This window comes from Paroedura picta, chromosome 1 (assembly GCF_049243985.1).
Source record: "Paroedura picta isolate Pp20150507F chromosome 1, Ppicta_v3.0, whole genome shotgun sequence".
NCBI classification, from domain to species: Eukaryota; Metazoa; Chordata; class Lepidosauria; order Squamata; family Gekkonidae; genus Paroedura; species Paroedura picta.
The window spans coordinates 192,544,011-192,566,545 of NC_135369.1; positions in this window are offsets into that span (position 1 = coordinate 192,544,011).

Below are 22,535 nucleotides of genomic sequence, written 5' to 3' on the forward strand. Positions count from 1 at the left end.
CTCAACCTATCTTCCTAGGGCTTGGCCCCTTGGTTGCCATAAGTTGGTTGATACTTGACAGCACTTTCCACATGACAGCTTGAACTGGAAGTCACAAAAGAACCTCATGATTATCCTTCTCTGGCTGGAGTAATGAGCAAGGTTTGAACCAGGCAGGGGTGCTCTAGGGCTGGAATGGTCAAACGCTGATGTTCTCATTCCCTGAACCTGCTCCCAGTCTTCTCATAGGACTCTAGAGTCAAAGGCAGGTCCCATACAAGTCATTCAGTCTGCGATTGCCACAGTCTGTCCAGTTCCAAACACATTTCCACCCCCAGATTCTCCTTCATGGACCACTGGCCTGCTACTGAATCTCCCTTATGAAGAGCCTCTGCATGACTGGCATAGACCCGAGCAACACAGAAGCCTGTGAGTGGGGCTCAGAAGAAACCAGTAGGAGCTGGGTGTAGGGTTGGGCTCTTTGGCGCCCAAAGCAGCCAGTTTCTCCCGGCGCAGCCAGCACCGTGGGGAGGGGAAGCGTGGCCGTCCGCATGCCGGCGGGCACACAGGTGTGGAGCTCCTGGGAGAGACTGGCCGTGATATCACTCCTCTCTAGGAATTGCTGGAAACATTTACCATAGAGATTCTGGTGATTCATAGAGAAGTGAGGTATCACTGCTGGCTCATGCCATTTTCCCTTCTCCAGGAAGGAGACACCCAGCCTGGCAACTAACATGACAGATCTCCCCCCCCCCCCCCGGCTCCCCAAAATTATTGTCCTCTTTTCTAGAAAAAAAATGTTTTAATGTGTGTAGAATATGTGTATTTGTGAGTGCCTCTTTACAATAGGAAACCTGAAATTAAAACCCAAGAACATATTTCTAAATTATGAATGAGCTCACATTTGGGGATTGTTTCAAATTTATTATAAAGAAAACCCTGCAGAAGAGTGAAACGGTAAAACCAAAAGAACTGGGATGAAGCTAGTTATAATTAGCCCCCAATAGCTTTTAAGGCAACAACTGCCTGGATCTGCAGGGTCAATGAGAAACAGAGAGAGGGAGGGGAGGGGAGGGGAGGGGGGTGAGGAGGGAATAGCAGGATAGCTAGCTGAAGGACTGTTTTTCAAGTTAGCTGGTTTATTCAAAACCTGAGCGAGTTTTCTTGAACTGTGGAAGTGGAGCCTCTCCGCTTCCAGCCAGCCCTCTCTAAGCTATACTCCAGTGAGAAAATGCAGCATTTCATTTCCTGAAGCCGTGATGTTTTGAAATGAGGCACCGGCAAGCACCCTCACATAGAGCCGGTGTGGGTCACATTGCTTTTCTGTGGCTCCATGCCTGCTAGGTCACGAAATGCTAACAGCATAGGGCTGGATCCAACCTGCTTCTCGGCTGGTGGAAAAGGAAAGAGGGGCCACCAGGAAAAAGGCCAGTTTGCCAATTGTGGGATCTGTGTGTACAAAAGTCCTGTGGGACGGGGGAACTGGGCAAGTTGGAGTAAAAAAACTGGCTAGACCCAACCCATAGCATCACATGATCACATGATCACCGAGAATGTTTTAGTGGCTAATCCTTCATTTTGGGAAGTAAGGTGGCATGACATAGTATGATAAGTATGATAAATAAATAGTTCAGGAGTAATCAAATTGTGGCTCTCCAGATATCCATGGACTACAGTTCCCATGGTGACAGGGGCTCGTGATAATTGTAGTCCACGGACATCTGGGGGACCACAATTTGGCCACTCCTGGTATAGGCCAATCACATCAGATCGTGGAGACTAAGCGGGATCAGTACTTGTAACGGAGACCACCAAGGAAGGCCATGGCCAACCACCTCTGCTTCTCAGTTGCCTTGAAAGCCATAAGTTGGCTAAGACCTTATGTCACTTTACACACATGTATATGGTCCTTCATTTTGTGATGTGTGCTTTTACTCCAGGGTGGTATTCTAACTCAAGGATAAGGTGAGTCCCCACAAAAGATCTGAGGTCACTACTATAAATATAATATAGCTCAGACTACTACAGTGTTCTGCAAGACAAGAACCTTTTATTTAAAATAACAATTAAAAACGAATGTCTAGATTTTCTAAATATACCTATTGGTTTCTGTTAACCCAGCACATTTACACTGTAATCTTAAGTGGTGGTGGAGAAACAAGAAGAAAATTCACCAGTCACAAGTGTGTTGATGTCACTTCCAGGTATCTTGGACACGACAGCAGTACCTCTAGGAATCACCAGAAACTCTATGACTTTAGCACAGAATTTGTCATGATTCCTAGAGCTACTGCTGTCACTTCCATGCTTGCCTAGGAAGTGACATCATCCCACTTGCAATGTCACCTTCCTACCATGTCCCCAAACCTCCCCCTGGTTGCAAGGTGACAATATTGCTGGCAGGATAGTGACCAGACTCAGATTCTCACAGAGCTGGAAGAGACCACGGAGGGCCATCCAGTCCAGCCCCCTGCCTTTTGTAGGGACTTAGAAATCACACCCTCCTGATAGATGCTCCTCCAATCTCCGCCTAAAAACTTCCAGCAAAGGAGCCTCCAGCACTCTCTGAGGCAGCAGAGTCCATCTATGTGCACAGTCCCTCCTCATCAGAAAGTTCTTTCTCAGACTGAAGTGGCACCTCCTTTCCTGACATCTGAACCCACGGCTCCTAGTCCTGGTCTCTGAAGCTGCAGGAGACCAGTCAGTCACCTTTTGCATATCCTGTCACTCCTGGCCTTCTCTTCCCCAAGCGACACCTGCCCAACTCTCTCCTCCCCCGCCAGCGACCCCTTCATCACCCCAGTGGGACTCGTAAGGGACCAGCAAGGCTGGGCTTATCACTTGCAGTGGCTTCTTGTCACTTTGCCAGATGCCCCTGACCCCACCGCTCTTGGGATGGCTTCCCTCGGGCACCATGTCCTTGTCTCCTTGCACTATTACTTTGGGGTAGCCGCTCTCTCATCAATGTCTTTCCCCGTGGCTCAAAGTAAAGATTTTTTAAATAAATAAATGCAGTTTAGGTTGGGCATCCACCACTTGAAGGGCTAACGATTATTGACTCCCCTCCAGCAGACTAGAGGGAGCCTAGCCGGAGGCCTTTGCAAGCCTCGCCCCCCCCCTCCCCCTGCCCCACCGACGTGCCGAATGTGAGCACATGTTCCCAGCGCCTGGCTGGGATTGGACGCGATGCGAGGCCGCCAGAACGGACCGTTTAGTGTACAAGTCGAGATGACAGATCTCGGCTTAATACGAGGAAGGCCAAGAAAGAAAAAAAAAATCTGTATCTTATTGAATAAGGCAGAAGAGCCCCGGGTGTTTTCGCTTTGTGATTCCGCGGCATAAAGGGCCTCGTGTCAATATAGGTCTATGTCACCCGTTCACAGCTGCCACACTGAATTGACCCGGCTGGCTACAGACGGAAAGGCTCTCGGTTCCCAAAATCAGCTCTTCAGCTCATTGGCAGAGGGGGAGGGGAGGCAGGCCACAGAAATCAATTACTCAGCGAGAGAAGAGAAAACCAGCCTTCATGGAGGGTTTGGTTTGTTTTGGGTTTTTTTTTTTTTTTAAGATTTTCACATTTCGTTTATGTCAGGCCAAGAGGAAAGGGGGCTTCCTCGCTGTCTGAAGGCATTTGAACAGTCAGCGAGACCAGACCCACCAAATCATCTTCACTATGGCTGGGCAGCATGAAATATTCTCCGTTTTCACCAACGCTTAATTATCTGTCCTCGCTTTGTTTCTTTGGGGATGCCCAGCAAAAAAAAAAAAAAAAAAGGGGGGGGGATGCCAATAGGATCTAACAGTACCTAAAAGGAGACCGTAATTTCCCTGAGACCAGGTGAGGACAAATCAATTCCATGTTGAAAAGCAAGGTTCCTTCCCATGCTTCATGGTTCATTTTTATCTCCAACACAAATTCCTTGCATGTCACACAGAGCAGGGTGGATTAGGGTTACCTGGCCTCCACCTGACCCCTCCCATGGGTTGGTAGGTGGGAAGAGGGGGAAATACGAAGAAATCCACCATCACATTGATAGTGTGAAGTCAAATATTTCCATGTGGAGCTCAGAAAGTCATGCTGCTCTAGAATTCCATGGAATCTGTGCAATACAACCATAGAGTCTTAACCCAAAAATGACACCATGAGGTCAATGTGAGGATGTTCCCCACTCCTGTATGCCACCAAGTGACAACTGATAGCTAGCAGACCTAGGGTAGACTTCTGCACCATCATCAGTCTACTGGGTCCTACAACAGCAGCCTTGAGGGGCTTGCAGAGCACAGAGTCCAGTTGCCAGTTCATGTGTATATCTTGCAAAGGATGGCCTTCTCCCATGGACAGAGCCTGGCTTAGAGCCCATCTAGTAGATTGATGTTTTAATGGGAATTTTAATGGGGTTAGTTGTTGTGACCCGCCTCGAGCCTGTTGGGAGAGGCGGGAGATAAATCTAAAAATAATAATAATAATAATAATCCATCCAGGCCCAGAACTAGCTCCATGGTATCAAAAGGCAGTCCCCATGCGTCCAGGGCCGGAAGCCAGTGGATGGAGCCAAGCAGAGATCGCCGTCAGTATTGATTCATCAGAGGTGTCCAGCTTCCTTTGTGTATTTCACGTTCTCCCTGTGTTGCTGCAGAGACATCAGGAGGGGAAAGAGGAAAGGCAGCCCAAGAAAGCAGCAGTGTTTACAGAAGCTGCTTTCAAAACATAAGAACCAGCTTTACGCCCCGTGCTGCAAAGAAAAGCAGAGCATAGCAAATTCCATTCCCTTAGAAAACACCGAATAGCTCGAGACTGGGCTATCTCAGAAGCCCTGTTAGGCGACCAACCTCCAGGTGAGGCATGAAGATCTCACGGAAGTGGCACTCATCTTCACGCAACAGAAATCAGTTCCTCCATAGGAAATGGCAGCTTCAGCAGGTAGACTGCATGGCATTGAGGTCCCTCCCAAACCCGACCCTTCATGTGCCCCACCACCAAAATATCCAGAACTTCCCACAAGTCTGGAGAGGGTGACTCTTGGGCTGATCCAATCTTGCCCCAAGATGGGCCAGCATTTCCACTGATTGCAAATGGCACACAAAACAGTTCCAAGCATGGTTAAGCCTCATCTTGGCTTGCCTTAGGCCCTCTAACGCTACCACCATCCAAAGTTAAAACAAGAAAGCTAACCTTGCTTGTCAAGCTGCCACCGACACAGGTCAACTTGAAGTGAGAGGAGCCCCGGACAGCAAAAGCTTGAATGGCCAGGGTCCCTCCCCTCCCCACCCCCTCCAGGCCCATCATTGATAACTTTGGAAGGGGCGGGTCAACCTGCCCATATAAGGGGTGGGGGGGGGATCTCAAAATTTTCTTATGAATAAATAAATCTCCCCCATGCTGTGACACATCTGTGGGACTTCTGTGGCACACCGTGGCACACTGGTTGAAAATACCTGCCAAAGATTCTAGGTGAAATCTCTCCCCAAAGCTCCCCGTCCACTTGCAGTGCCTCCAGATTACTAGGAATTGGGAACCTGAGTGCTGGGCTTCTTTCCGACAAGGGCCTATCAGAAAAATGGACCATAATCCTACCGTTTGTGGACCGGCTTGTACACAGATTAATCCAGCCATCAAACAAGATTCATCCCGCAGAATCATCCTAAAAAGAATGACACCCTTCTAAGCCCACTGGCACACTCCTTTCTCTGTTTTAAACCAGTCCATGTCACCAAATGGTGTACATACAATGGCCTCTTAGTTTGCATACAGCAACTGCATCGGTTTGATCAAATGCACCCCCAAATTTTGCGGGGCTTCCCACAATTGGTTGTGATCCACACATTCAAAAGCTTTCTTGTAGTCAATAAAGCAGATGTAGACTGCCTTCTGATATTCCCAGGACTTTTCCAAAATCCAGAACAGGTTTGCCATGTGATCACGAGTGCAAAATCTTTGATTTTCTGATGACCCGACCCTCCTGTCAGAAACTAAGGAAGGCCGAGAGCAACTGATTACAAAGGTCAATGGAATAAGTAAGAGATGTGGTCTATTCTTAAACAGACAAAAGTAATGACCACTGCCAAAAACAGACAAATCACAGTGACAGTTGATGGGGGACAGATCGAATGCATTCAAGAATTCATTTTTCTTGGATCACAAATTGATGTAAGTGTTGATGGAAATAAAACATTAAATTGCTCTAGGTCGCTCAACAACGACAAGCTTGAACCGAACATGGAAACCAAACATGAAAAAGGAAGGATATAAGCCTGACTACCAAATGTAGTTTTGTTCAATCTATCCTATTTCCAGTAGCCACTTATGGTTGTGGAATTTGGGTGATGAAAAAACTGGACAAGAGAAGAATTGATTCCTTTGAACTCTGGTGTTGGAGAAGGCTTCTGCGGGTTCCATGGATGGGAAATTCACAAACCAAGAAATACTCAAGTGCATAAAGTCTGATCTACCATTGGTGGGCAAAATCACCAAACTCCAGCTTACTTACTTAGAAGAAGAAGAAGAAGAAGAAGATGAAGAAGAAGAAGAAGAAGAAGAAGAAGAAGAAGAAGAAGAAGAAGAGTTGGTTCTTATATGCCGCTTTTCCCTACCCAAAGGAGGCTCAAAGTGACTTACAGTCGCCTTCCCTTCCTCTCCCCACAACAGACACCCTGTGAGGTGGGTGAGGCTGAGAGAGCCCTGATATCACTGCCCGGTCAGAACAGCTTTATCAGTGCCATGGCGAGCCCAAAGACACCCAACTGGGTGCATGTGGGGGAGCGCAGAATCGAACCTGGCATGCCAGATTAGAAGTCCACACTCCTAACCACTACACCAAACTGGCTCTCACTACACCAAACAGGCCATATCAAGCGATCCAACTCAATGGAGAAAACAATTATGCCAGGATTGGTCAATGGAAAAAGGAAACCAGGCTGACAAAGGATGTGGCAGTTGGACATGATCAAGATGGACACTGGCTAGAACATGGCATAGCTGAGGGAGGAAGTGTGGGATCGGGGGTTGTGGTAATAGCTGTGCCATGGGATCGCCAAGAATTGGACACGACTGAATGGCTGAAACCCACAACAAGCCCATTGGACTCTGGCTAGAGTTATACCAGAAATCACCAAAGAGAATATGAGGATACGGGTTTTAACAGATGCTCATTTCTATATTCCGAGGACATCTGTATTCTAGTTTGAGCCACTGCCTTGTGGAACACGTCACCTCACCAACCATTTAGATTTTAATCACAGCAGATCACACCATTAAAGAATATTGTTCCCACTGTTGATAGGACACCGAGCAAAAGAAATGCATGAAAGTTGCCTTGAATCATATTGGCTTCGTAATGGCTAAATGATTCCATTTCCTTGGTGACGGCTGCTTTGAATAAACATACTATAAACTCGCCGCATGTGTCGTGGTTGACAGCATGTCCGTCGCAGAAGGAAATTAGTTTTAGCTACGCGCACTGACTCGAGCCGAGAACGGTTGATCTCCATCTTTTCGCTAATGTCTTTTCTCAGATGTAAATTGGTTTCTGTACCAATTGCTTAAGTTAAAGGCGTTGAAGTGGATAAAAATATTGGCACCATCGCAACAGGACTAATAGGAATAAGAAATCATCCAACGCAAAATGGTTTTATAACTACAGACTGCAAAAAAAAAAAAGGGCACTTATAGCTCCATTCTGTTCCTAAATGTACTACGCAAAGTCCAACATCCAGGGAGTGGCACCCAGTAGGTGTTCAAAAGTAATGATGTCCAGTGATACTACTACTACTACTACTACTACTACTACTACTACTACTACTACTATTATTATTATTAAATGTCTAAACTGCCCTCCCAAGACAGGTGTTATACATACATACATACATACATACATACAATATAGATATAGAGAGATTGATACTTCCCACAATGTGCTGAATGTTCAAAAGACTCCAGATGGGGAGAGATGCTGCCCGACTCATTAATTCTCTCCCCCCGCTAGGGTGCAGACAGAAACCTCTCTGCACCATGCAGGGGCAGTGCTGGGGCCAAGGGGCTGGCCACCCCCTCTCCTGATGCCAAGAGGCACTGGCAGGTTCTTTAACATCTCCCACCCCCACCCCCGGGTTCAGAGCATTGCCTCTCTGCACTTGATCCCTTTAAATCCTTCCCTCCAATCCCCTACCTAGCGTCAGGTCTATTCCTTAACAGGGGTTTACTTCTAGTGGATTATAAATAACAACAATTGCAACAGTTAAAACCACAATAAAACATTGCTTACCTCATCACAAGTTATGGTTGCCAACCTCCAGGTGGTCAAATGAAGACAAAAACGCAGACAAGGCATCCGGCTCAACTTTTAACAATACACGAAAGCCCAGCCAAAACAAGCTCTGGTGTAAAATACTCACTCTCAAGGAGTTTGTGGAGGGAGAAGAGAGAAACAGGCTATGCCTCACTGATCCCTCAAATGATAACAGCTTAAAAACTTGGTGAAACCACATTCCATTCATACTCTGCATAACTGAACATGCTGAGAAATTTAAGCCAGTACTATTTCATTCAGGAATGCATTTCCACTGACGAAGGAAAATGCCTCAAAAACAAGTATTTTATACCCAATTCCATTTTGGCTTGGTCTTGGATGATTATCAAAAAGTTGGACATCTTGTCATTGTTTTTCCCGTCATTTGACTAGTCTGTGGACAGATGGGTCTTTCTGTTTTATGCTGTGGGTGGTAGAAGGAGAACTCCTGGAATTACAATTTGTCTCCCGACAATAGGGATCAGCTCCTATGGAGAAAAATGTCTACGTTGGAGGATGGGCATATGTGGGGTTGCCAGCTTTGGACTGGGAAATACCTGGAGACTTTTGGGGTGGAACCAGGGGGGGTAGGATTTGGAACAGGGAGGGACCTCAGTGGAGTATAACGCTATGGAGTTCCCCCCCCCCCAAAGCAATCGCTTTCTCCAGGGGAACTGATCTCTCTTACCTGGAGATGAACTATAATTCCAGGGGATGCCCAGGTCCCACCCAGGAACTGACATCTCTTGGTACATGACATAATACCCTTCTGAGCTTCCTCCTCCCCCTCTCCTCTCCCCAGGCTCCACCTCCGAACTGTTTCCCAGTCCAGATCTGGCAACTCTATCCCAAGCACCGCCTGTGGAGCAGCCATTGGGGAGGTCTTCTCTAACATGACAGAGAGAGCCTGGTCAGTAGTCACGTTTGGATTGCAACGATGATAACCAACCCGTAAAAATAATGTTGCCCTGAAGACTTTTAAAGCCTGTACTGCCTGGAATTTAAACAGGCTCTCTCTTTCTCATTGGAAAATCATTCCAGATGTTCTCTCCAGTCCACTGTTGACCACAAGAAGGGTCTGTCACATTGAACGGGCCTGCTTTGAACATCCACAGCCCTACAGAGGTGCTCTTGGCAGGCCCATCTCTTCTGCCTAGTCAGCATAAAACAAAATAGGGGACAACAGTTTGCGGTCCTTTTGCAAAGGACTTTCCTTACTCTGCCTGTGCGATATTCTTGTGCCATATTACTTATTCATTCTGATTCCTTTGCCTGGGCACTTATATTTAACAGATTGGAAAAGAAGAAAATTGGTTTTGAAGACATTGCTGAGAGATCTCTTGTACCGATCAGAAGTTGCAGGAGGAAAAAACTTTGCTCCAAAGAGCAAATAAACAGCCCATATAAAGCTCCTTCCAGGTCTCTGTGCTGTGGCTTCAATACCCCAGTTCAGTTATTGCCAAAGCGAAAGGAAATTAACAGGCATTATTATCATGCATCGTTCTGGCTTTACTTAAAAAAAAAAGTACTGGTCAGTGAGAGCATTGGGAGCATATTGGACAGGATGCATCTAGCAACAACATTTGTCCACCTCAGCCAGTGTTGGCTTCTGGGCAAGACAAGACAATGTCTTTCCCAGCATTGATACCCAAAATGAACGTACGTGAACGCATGAAGCTGCCTTCTACTGAGGTCCATGAAATTCAGTCTTGTCTACACAGACTGGCAACACCCCCTTGGGGTCTCCAGCAGAGGGCTTTTGCATCCCCTACAACCTAGTCCTTTTAACTGGAGATGCCAGGGATTGAACCTGGGACCTTCTGCATGCAGAGCAGATGATCTACCACAGAGCAATATCCTATCCTCAGATTAAGACTACAAAGGGACACATGAACACATTTGGAGCTGCCCTGTACAGAATCAGAGACTTTGTCCTTAAAAGTGCTGCAGGGTCTCAGGTAGTGATGTTCTACATCTTTTTGACTGGAGATGACAGAGAAGGAACCTGGGACCTTCCGCAGGCCAAGCAGACGTCCTGCCTCTGCCCCATGGCCCTCCCCTAAAGATGCATTAGAACCAGTGAGCCCCGGGATGGAATCCAGACTTAAATTAGGTGAGCCACCCCCCAGCTCCTACTCCCCAACTTTTAAAAAACATTGAGCATGATTCCAACATTTCAGAGAAGAAAATAAAACTGGGCAATTTTCCTCCAGATTGTGGCATGTTATTGATAAACGTATGTTCGCACTTAACTATTCATTCTTTTGGAGAAAACTGGTTAACCCCTTAAGTGTTTTGCCCGGAAGGTAGACATTAAAAGTTAATTATAACCACATGGGACAAGCCCCAGGAGGACCATGACAGCATTAAACTGCTACCAGCCAAGCATGCCGGATGAGCCGCACTCCCAGAGAGCACCGTGTACAAAAAGGCTGCTGTCTCCTTGAATGAGTTCTCAGATGTTAAAAACATGCTCCTTTTTGCATGCATGCTCTAGAAAAAGGCATATTGCAAATGCTCTACTCGAAGCAGGGAAAGCTTTCAGCGGAAGGGAAATTAGAGCAAAATGAAAGCCGCAGAGTGACGCGATCACGTTCTTACGACACAGACCAAGAAAGGCTGATGTGCAGAGCTCTGGTTGCGCAGTTGGAGGGTGTGCTGTAAAGAGGCCCAGATCAACGCTGATTGCTCACATCATACAGCAGAGGGTAATCCTGGTTGACAATCGTGCCTACTAGCCGGAGAATCGCAGAGTCAGAAGGGGCCATAGAGACCACCTAGTCCAAACCCCTTCCCCATGCAAGGTCAGCCTAAAACATCCATGATAGGTATCTTTACAGCCCACCAGTGAGGGGGAGCTCACCAACTCCATAGGCCGGAAAACCCAATTTCATCTTTCCAAGTGGGGTCTAATGGGGTCTGATTTGGGGCTGCTCCGTGTGGAAATAAATGCACTCGGGTTTTTTGCCATACCTGCTATTCTGAGTCATTTGGGCATCACCCTCCCCCCTCCCTTCCTCCCCCCCTTCTGAAAAATCTGCCTTTAAAAATAGGTGGAGGGATGATTGCTGCTTCTAAGTTTTTTAAAAAGCCGTCTTGCACAACAGTGTTATATTGTTATAACCCAGGGTTTTTAAAAATTATATACAAGATATTCGGGGGGAAGGGAGGGAGATGATCCAGGGCACAAAATGATGGAATTAAGAAGCACAGTGAAAACAAAGGGGTACCCAGTCACCATTTTCCAAAAAACACGTTTTTTGAAACAGGAAAGGGGGTAAAGCATGATGGGAGGTTGCCTCCGTTAGACTCAAGTCTAAAAGGCCTCAGTAAAAGGTGTTGAGTGGTCCCCGGTGAGTGGTCCCTGGCATTGAGTGGTCCCCGGTGATAAAAAGGTTGGGGACCACTGATGTAGAGGATGGAGCAGAATTGTTCTCTCTTGTCCCAGAGGGACAGACCAGAATGAATGGGATGAAATTAATTCCAAAGAAATTTCATCTAAAAATATGGAAGAAGTTCCTGACAGAGAAGTTTCTCAGTAGAAGAGGCTTCCTCCACCTTTGGAAATTTTTAAACAGAGGCTGGATAATCATCTGATGGAGAGGCTGATTCTGTGAAGGTTCAAGGGGGTGGCAGGTGACAGTGGGAGAGCAAGAGGGTGGTGAGTGTCCTGCATAGTGCAGGGGGTTGGACTAGATGAACCAGGAGGTCCCTTCCAACTCTAGGATTCTATGATTCTACTGGACAGCTACTGGAATAATATTGGCTGATTGGAAACTTCCTGCTCTTCTAATCATACTTCCTCCCTGTTTGCCTGCAGAACAGGACCGAATGAAGAGAACAGAATAGTCAGACAGTTAGTTGGGTCTCTCCCTCCTCTTTCTATACAAAGTTTCCCCCCAGTAAATCGATTGCTTTCATCCCTAGGAATCAATAGTTTGCATTTTGAGTACAAATAATATTGTTAATTGGGTTTCCCTGTGCCATTTTTAAAGTTTATATCTGCACTAGCGGTATTGTTTGGATTTGCATTTTAAAGGGTCGGCTTTTTCATCCATTTCTGCACTGAAATTTGCTTCTCCAGGAGCAGAGAAAAACAGAACCTTTCCAAGGCAATTGGTACAATAAATTTTATATATCAATAATTTTTTAAGGACCAACCAAAACGGTTTCTAGATATACTCCGTTTTCACAATTTTTCTTCAGTGGTTGATTCCTTATACTCTTATCAACCAATTTTTATATATAGATAGGCCACCGGCTCTGTAAAGTGTTGTGGGGAATGTCAGTCAAAAAATGTTTTTTGAAAAATTCTGAAAACAGAGTATATCTAGAAACCGTTTTGGTTGGTCCTTAAAAAATTATTGATATATAAAATTTATTGTACCAATTGCCTCGGAAAGGTTCTGTTTTTCTCTCCAGGAGCAGTCCCAAATTGCTCCCTTACTTTCCCCTCCACAACAAAGGAATCCCCCCAAAAATGGATTTCATCTTTCCAAGCGGGGTCTAGTGGAGTCTAAGGCAGGTGTAGTCAAACTGTGGCCCTCCAGATGTCCATGGACTACAATTCCCAGGGCTCATGGGAATTGCAGTCCATGGACATCTGGAGGACCACAGGTTGACTACCCCTGGTCTAAGGGACTGCCCAATGCCGAAATGCCCACCATTCATTATTTTATTTATATTGGGGTTTATACCCTGCCCTTGGCTCGGAGCGGCTTCTGTCATTTCAAAATCACATACATAGCTAGGTGGTACAATCATAGAATCATAGAGTTGGAAGGGGCCACACAGGCCATCTAGTCCAACCCCCTGCTCAACGCAGGATCAGCCCAGAGCATCCTAAAGCATCCTAAAAACAATGTATCTACATATGAGCATCAAATTAAGATATTAAAACAAAACCATAAAACTGGTCATACCAATTGACATCTATTGACATCAGTGTGGTGTCTGGCGAATGCAGGCATGGCACATGTCCTGAGCGCCAATTGATTTGGCAGTGCCCCTGAGCACTTTCTAGTTATGTCAGATGAGCCATCCTCAAGTAGTGAAAAATAAAGAATTTACTTCAGATGTATGATCTGTCTTTGATTATCAAACTAGAAAGAGAAGACACTGGGTAAAAAAAAAACCCTGACTTTGATCATATCATAGACCAATTTGCATCAGTGAAAGCAAGGAAGGTGCTGTGATAATTTTCACATAGTGGCACAATTTGTTGAGTAAAAGATTAACGAGCTTGACTTGTGCTCACCCCAAAGCCAGAAGGAGTCTGGAATGTGACCCGGTGTGGCCATGACACCTGGAAGTGGCAACAGCACAACCAGGATGTTGGGGAGCGCTTGCAATGGATGTGCCTCTGCTGGACATACGCCACACACTGGGGCAAGAAGGAGAGAGAAGAGGATCCTGAGATTCACAGTGTGCTTTACAGGGATGACTGAACACCTGAGGGTTCAGCGGCCATCTCTTCACCAGCTGCAATCAAGTAGCCGGTTTTTCAACACATTGTTCATTGACCCATTTGTGGTGGTTTGATGGATTGCAGTACAGCCCAATTGTTGTTTTTTTGTTTGTTTTTGCACATGCTCATTCTCACATAATCTAATAGGTCTTTCCTTCTGCTGCCCCCCCCCCAACTTACTGCATGAAAAAAGTGGTTAGCATGTTGGATGAGAGTCTGAGAAACCCAAGTTCAGATTCCCACTCAGCAATACAGCTCCTTGATGACTGAATCACTCTATTTCTGTCACAAACCGTAGGCTGGTCCAACAGACCAGAAGAGACCCCTCCTTAGAGAACTGCTCCATACACATGTGGTGCAAAGAAATCAAGACATCTTGATTGAAAGGATCCATAAGGCGAAGCAGGACAAAGTGTGGGAAGGACAGAGACAAGCACAGATGGCCCCCTCGGGTCTATATATAGGGAGGTAGCTTAATTGGGAGAAATCGTTCCCATAGAGGAGGCTTCTGATCTAAAAGGTGAGAGCTCAGGAGACATCCATTCTGTTTCCTTTGTCATTCCTGGCAATAAATTTCCAACTCCTACTATATGAACCAAGGACGAGGATAGATAAGGGAGAGCTCTTTGCAGTGGGGGAGAGAGTCTCTACAGGTCATAAACCACGGGATGGAGGAGGGGATGGAAGGTACAGAAAAACAATAGGAATGTGGGATTTAGGGAGGGGTGAAGGACCCACAGGCCCATTGAACCTCTAAGTTAACACTCCTGAGGAGGTTGGGAGGGTGATCATGACAACCTCCTCCTATCCTGCTATCCTCACGAGGGTAAAATGAGGAGCAGGAACCTTATAGACACGGCCCTGAACTAGAGGAAAGGTGAAGTAAAAATAAGAATATATAGATGCCAGATTGTCAAGGGAGAGGAGGGGGGAAAGAACATGCATTTGAGTCACAACCAACTTATGACAACCCCAACAACAGGGCAATCTAGGCAAGAGAAGAGCACTGGTGGTTTACCATTGCCCCCCCACACACACACATGGCAACCTTGGTCCTTTGTGATGGTCTCCAATTCAAGTACTAACAAGGATTGACCTGGCTTAGCATCTGAGATCCAATGAGATAGGGCAAGCCTGAGTCAACCAGGTCAGGGCCTGTTGAATTGCTGCAGGCTCATGGCAACCCCACCTACAGGGTGTTCCAAGCAAGAGAAAAGTGGTGTGTGGGTGTGTGTTTGGGTTTTTTATTTCTGGTTCAGTTTTAATAAATCCTGATCTATCACTGGGAGACAAAATCACAAAACTCTGGCTCACTTACTCCGGCCATATCATGTGATCCAACTCAACGGAGAGAGCAGTTATGCTCGGATTGGTCTGTGGGAAAAGGAGACCAGGTCAACAAAGAATGCAGTAGTGAGACACAGCCAAAACATGATACCACGAAAAGAAGCGGTGCAGAATCAGAAATCATGGTGGCGCTTGTGCCATAGAATTGCCAAGAGTTGGACTCGAATGAATGGCTAACATCACCATCATCAAGTTTCTTTCCAGCTCCAGAATTGTATAGCCTCCCTGCTTTATTGAAAAGAGCAGCTATCCCAGCACCTATCAAATAAAATCTCTTCCTGCACTTGTCACTCATGCCAGAGTGAGGAACCTAAACCCATCCCTCAGATTGTCTCCCATCATGTTCTAAGGGTCAAACTATACCCTGACCTCCTGGCACTTGATTAGCATCCTATCCTCGAAACCTTGATCCACCATGCTGAATATCTCAGAGGGAACGAACTGTTGTTATTATTGTATTTTGATTCTGAATGATGATGCTGTTGAGTTATTTTATGGGTTGTTTAGATGTTACTGACTTTATTGTCTATTTAAAATGTCGTAAGCCACCATAAGTTGGTGACCCTGGGCGTGGCGGCGTATGAGTCCAAAATATAAACTAAAAATAAATATTTATGTATCATTTTCACACGGCTCATGAGGGAAGCCAATGTAGCTCTCAAGAAAGGGGGGAGTGGATTTAACATATTTGCAATACTCTCTAAGGATGACAAAGATTGTCACTTTGAAAGAGAAAAGATTTACCTAGCACCGATATGTATTCTGGCTGGTGGCACACAACAGGTTTGTGTTTCGGAAAGGAATATTTCTGAAAGCACCGAAGGTTCTCCACAGAGCCAAATGTCATTTAATTGGCATTCAGAGAGTCCTGCCCAAACCTCTCTGGGTTTCATTTGGCCCTGGCAGCATGCTTTCTAAATAATTAGCCAGGCATTTCTGCACATTGAGTCGCCCTCGCCCGACCCTCCCCCGCGTGACTTCAGCTCAAGAGTTTCTGACTGAGTTTCCATGGCACAAAAGGGGAGCCGTGCATCTGTGGATCAGGCCCCGAGGTAAACAGCTGCTGCTTGCAGCCAGAGCACTACAGGGGCTTGACCTTGCTCAATTCAAGTCAATCGTCGAATTCTCATTAAGTTAAACCGGGACAGGACCTGGAATGGGGCCGACCGCCAAGATCTCCCAAAAGACACGTGGGGGGGGGGGGACAGAAAGCAAATGCAAGCTAATCAGCCTGGAAACAAGCCCATGCACGAACATATATATCATTAAGACTTTGGGAACGTTAGCAAGTGGCATTCTATTGGATGCTCCGATGTTTTTCCCTCAAATATCTGACTGATGACACCAACAGCTGGCCCAGTTGTCTTAATCCTGTGAATGCCGAAAAGATCCCTTCCAGTTTGACCTCATGCTTGCCAACTTTTCCTTCACCCTACCTCTTTGTCTGCTCCTTCACTTAAAAGGCCTATTAACGACAATGACTAAAGTTTTTAATTTTTCTCCCCCTTTTGGAAAAAAAAGCAACCAAATAACCTCCCATGTGCAGGATATTTACCGCTTTAGGGCACAATCTGTCACTCCACAGTTCTGATGGTTGTCGCAGCCCTCGTTGTTGTGTGAGGCGTGGGGACAAGGCGGCTGTGTCTGGTTTTTCATCTGTGGCGGGGGCGATTTATCGATAATGCTAATCTTGCGGGAGACTTGCAGAACGCCTGAGTCGAACACGTGAGTCGCCGTTTTCCCCTCTCACGATAAACGGCATCAGTGAAAAATAACGTCTTGAATTCGTACCAAATCTTGTTTCGGGGATGAGCATGCACAAGACCCCAATTTAAACAAGGAGTCTTTGCAACTGGACAAAATGCTGTTTTGAAATGAATTGTGGAGTAGGCAGTACTGGTTTATCCATGGAGTGCTTGTAGCACGTGCTACGGGCCCCCCAGTTCAAGGGACCCCGCCCCACCTTGGCAGTAAAGGCCTTGTGCTTCTGCCACTCTTCTGCCCACTGGCTTTGACCGGAAGCCTCACTGCCTGGATCGTCCAGCTGCAGAGCAGGAGTTGGAGAGAGACTGTGCTGGAGAGGAAGCGGCGGCGGCAGTAGGGGGTGAGTCAGCTGGCCCGGTCTGGGGCACTTTTTGGATTCCAGCCCCTAAAACACTTTGAAGGGGTTTGTTCATTGTGCTGTTGCAGAAGATGGCCTTTGCAGCCTTCCTTTTGCAAGAAGTTCCCCCTCCCTGCCCCTGTTTTAGGTGGCCCCCTTTCACCTCAGCCCCACAGGTCTCAGCTAAGACCCCAAAGGTTCACCCATGGGGGGGGGGGTGAGGCAATAAGTGTTCCTACTCACAGGAGCTGCAGAACATAACTTCTTCATTGCAACCCAACTTCCACTAACATAGAAACTGGAAGCCAAGGGAAAGGAACAGGTTCAGGGGGTGCAGTTTCCCTCCACTCCTCGTCAGGTTTCAGCTAACTCTTTGCTATCCATTTGACCAGATTCCCACAGGGAAGGGGATGCTCGGGCAGCTGCATGTGCTGCCTTTGATGCCCTCCACCGCAGCCTGCCAAGTGACAAGGCAGCCCAGCCCCACAGAGACAGACGCCCCCGCAAGAAAACCCTTGAAGGGAAAGCCAGAACAAAATCTGGAATAGCCACTGAGGGCAAAGCTGAAGGCAGCATGGGGGGGGGGGGGCTGTGGGCAGCCGAGGCAGGAGGGCGCCTTGTGAGCTGCAGTGAGTAGCTGGCACACGTCAAAGGATCCCTGGGAGAGACATGAATGCTCTAGAACTGGAATTACGGCCCTCGAAGAGGCTGACAGTCCCTGAGTGTACTCAAATCAAACCAAAATTAGGTTGTTTTCCTTTTTATGCTTAGGAAGTTTAGAGGTCAGGATCATACTAGCAAATGTTTTCAGCCAAGTGAAGGTATCAGTTGCTTCCAGAGCCCCGCTGTCACTTGGGCCGCACAAAGAACCGCACCAGTGGTGCTCTGCCAGGGTCCCACTGGCTCTGGTGCTACGGACCCTGCCAGTCCTTAAGCCGTGCCTGGGAGGAGAACCAAAGTGTGACAGTAAGTGGAGGTTTGTACCTCAGACAGAGGGAGTTGGACAACTTGGCATGCTGTGCCCAAGCATGTAGTGCCAGGAGTGGGGCAGAAGAAGCCCATTCCCTGGGTCTGACCCTCTTCGTGCAATAAAATCAGAGTCCAGGAGCACCTTTAAGACCAACAATGAGTTATTCAAGGCGTGAGCTTTCGAGTGCAAGCACTCTTCGTCAAACTAAGAACTGACCAACATGACAGTGGGAATATATAAGCAAAAGTTTGCTTTAAAAGTTGCTTTAGGATGCTTAGGGCTGATCCTAAGTTGAGCAGGGGGTTGGACTAGATGGCCTGTATGGCCCCTTCCAACTCTATGATTCTATGATTCTAAAGTTAATCCTGTCACATTAGTAAACTGTGTCACAGCAACCAAATACAGCCATATGATAATTCTTTGCTAAACCAGCCAATCATTCTCCTCGAATTCAGTTGTAGTTCACAAATACATATCCTTATCCACGATCCCTCTATATATTTGTGAAACAGCCTGGGGGGTGGGATGCATCTGGCTGTCCGAGTTGTAATAGGGCCAATGAGGGTGCAGCTGGAAACACTGGCTGCACCCTGATTGGCCCTGCCCCTACACCTCCCGCCCTCCCTCCCTGGATACTAGCCATGTTCCTCTCAGACATGCCAGAGACAGAGAGGGACACATGGAGCCCTGCCAGACCCAACATGAGCCCTCATTCCCTCCTATCGCTCCTGCTGCAAGGGAGGCAGAGACAGAGAGAGCTGCCCCAAATTGCACACCAGCCCTCCTTCCCTCCTAAGAACAAGCCCTAATTACCTGCTATGCCTCCTGCTGCCAGGCACAGGAGAGACAGGCAGGGAGATGGAGAGGGGGAGACACAGAGAGAGATCTGCACCTCCTGGTGTCCCCTGGGTCCTAGCGCCCATTGCATTCCTGCTTGCAATGGGCTTTCTTGCTAGTGAGAAATAAAACTGTCAATGCCAGTGATCAATGGCTTCCACCCCACAATTTACTGCTGGCCCCATCTGTCTCCATACAAGTGTGAAACATTCCTTCAAGTAGAAGCTGAGCTGCCAGCTATCTTGTCCTGGGAGCAGAGAGTTGAATTCAAAATTATATTATATATTACTAACAGTCACATAATCCCAATTAAAATAAATTCATGCAAGTTCTCCTGTTTCCATGTGCTTGCCAAAATGTGAAACCATATTTGCGATTTTTGTTTCATATTCCCAGTTATCATTTTGCTCCGTTTGAGGGAAACAACCAAGTGTGAAGAACAAAATCTTGGCACTAAGAAGCTCAGAATTACTGCCATAAATTAGAATCTAGGCCTGGTTTAAAAATGTCCTTCAAAGTGCTCTCTCTCTCTCTCTCTCTCTCTCTCTTTGTGTGTGTGTATTGAAACTCTCATCAACTTCCATCCATAAACTTTTTGTCAAGTTTCAGATCTGGTGCAAAAGGTTCTTTCAGTTCATTTTCTTATTTTGTTCCACATTTAAATGTTGCAAGTCAGATGGAGCTTTGAAAGTTATTCTATTCAGAAGCTAGATGTATTTTTCATCACCTGCAGAAGTGATACCAGTATATTAATATCTAATCAAAACACACCTTTTCTAGACATGTAAAATATGTGTTTTGAAGGTTGCATTTTTTAAAAGTTAAGCTATAGATACTATAAGAAAATCTTACAGAAGTTCCCCTTTTTTGTTACTGTGCAAAAGGGGTGCCCAACATGGCTCCCACAGGCCAACTGATTTTAGAAAATGGGAGAGGCCTGATGAGGCTTTTACTCAGCAGGACTTCTGTTTGGCTATTTGATTGGCTGTGCAGATGTTAAAAATACTACTTTGGCAACACGTCTGAGATCTGCATATCTAAGGGACCACCTGTCTAAATACATCCCCTGGAGAACTCTTTAATCAGCAACAGCCAATTAGCTAGTAGCCCCCAGCCCCAAATAAATGCACCTGGCCTTGCCTGGTGGAATGAGCTCCTGGAGAATGGACAGAGCCCGCCCTAACTCCTCCCAACTTGCCCTTAGCCTTTTATTTATAACCGCGGAGCGGTTTACAGATATGGTACCACTCTAATGGCAGAAAGCAAAGAGGAACTAAAGAGGAGAGTGCAAAAGTTGGCTTGAAACTCAACAACAAGAAAACGAAGATCATGGCATACGGCCCTCTCAATTCCTGGCAAATAGATGGGGAAGAAATGGAGATAGTGACAGATTTTATTTTCCTGGGCTCCAAGATCACTGCAGATGGAGACTGCAGCAAAGAAATTAAAAGACGCTTGCTCCTGCGGAGGAAAGCTATGGCAAATCTAGACGGCATCCTAAAAAGCAGAGACATCACCCTGCCACCAAAAGTGCGTCTAGTCAAGGCTATGGTCTTCCCAGTTGCAATGTATGGCTGCGAAAGTTGGACCATAAGGAAGGCCAAGCGTCAAAGAATTGAGGCTTTTGAACTCTGGTGCTGGAGAAGACTCTTGCGAGTCCCTTGGACTGCAAGGCGAACAAAACGGTCAGTCCTAGAGGAGATCAGCCCGGACTGCTCCTTAGAAGGCCAGATCCTGAAGATGAAACTGAAATACTTTGGCCACCTCATGGGAAGGAAGGACTCCCTGGAGAAGAGCCTAATGCTGGGAGCGATCGAGGGCAAAAGAAGAAGGGGACGACAGAGAATGAGGTGGATGGATGGAGTCACTGAAGCAGTAGGTGCAAACTTAAATGGGCTCCGGGGAATGGTAGAGGACAGGAAGGCCTGGAGGATCATTGTCCATGGGGTCACGATGGGTCGGACACGACTTCGCACCTAACAACAACAATATATGGTCTTACTTATATTATATATTGTTGCCCCAAGATGACTGGTTCAATAGGGAGCTTATATAATTATAAGCAAAATAAATCCTGTGGCAGCCATTTTGTGATTTAGCCTATTCTGTATCAGAATTCCAAAGGTAGCTGCTAGAGGTGCCAGAAGATTTGAGCGATGAAGCCTCGGGAGAGCAGGTTTGGGGCAGGGGAGGGACCTCGGTGGGGCAGAAGGCTACAGAGTCCATCTTCGGGAGCAGCCACGCTCTGCAGGGAACTGATCTCTGTCACTGGAGTCCAGTTTTAATCCCAGGAGATCTCCAGCCACCAATTGGAAACTGGCAACTCTACCACAAGCGGAAAAGTTTGGGGGCCCCTGCTGGTAACGGAGCAAGCAAGTAGCACAGGCCATTATTTCCCGATTAATCAAGGCTTTTTGCATTTTCGTCAATAGCTGAGTGAGCACCTCGCTGAAGTCTTCTTGTGCTTCCAAAGCAATAGTGTTGATGCCGGCTCAACTGAACCTTACATTACAGAGTTAGTGCCAAATGTTTTGTCTAGAACTCAGACAGAGATCAATAATTTTGCATGACAGAAGCCATAAGAGTGTCCAGCAGAGTCATAAGGCAACCATGCAGAAATCAGCCTGGGCTCTAAACAACATTGGAACTACATGGAGAATGGTTGGAAGTCATTTGATGAATTCAGCCCTGGAGGGCTATTGTTAAGCTGTTTAAGCAGGTAAGCTGTACCTGTGTGCTCACTAGTAGTACCAGGTGGTCAGTGCTGGGAATTGCAGCCAAAAGCAGTGGAAAATCCTGAGCATGTTCTCTGGGGATTCCTTTGTTTAAGTTGGGCTCCTGTCCACTTCCTCTTTCTTCAGGAAGAGCAGATCAGTGTGTGTGCCTTTTGCAGTAGCAGCAGCCACTTAGGCTGTCTTCTCTCTGTGTAGGCATGTAGTCTGCTTGAGCCAGCCATAGGGGCTTGCAATGTGTTTTCTTTGTAATTTATCCTCACCTGGTCTCACGGAAATTACGGTCTCCTTTTAGGAGCCAGTTTGGTGTAGTGGTTAGGAGTGCGGACTTCTAATCTGGCATGCCAGGTTCGATTCTGCGCTCCCCCACATGCAACCATCTGGGTGACCTTGGGCTCGCCATGGCACTGATAAAACTGTTCTGACTGAGCAGTGATATCAGGGCTCTCTCAGCCTCACCCACCTCACAGGGTGTCTGTTGTGGGGAGAGGAATGGGAAGGTGACTGTAAGCCGCTTTGAGCCTCCTTCGGGTAGGGAAAAGCGGCATATAAGAACCAACTCTTCTTCTCCTCTTCTTCTGGATACTTTCTGCAGTACTAATATCAAAGCTGCCATTCTGCTGCTGACTTTACTGGTGTTTATCCGTGTGCCAGATTGTTGCTGATAGATTCGCTACTGGGAATTCATCATGGCACGGCTTTTTTCCTACCAGATGAGACAATGGGTGAATTGTTTTACAACACGTTCCTTTAAGGCTTCCTCTTCTGGTAACCATAGCAAATACTTTTGGAATCTTCCCCGTCACCCCCCCCCCTT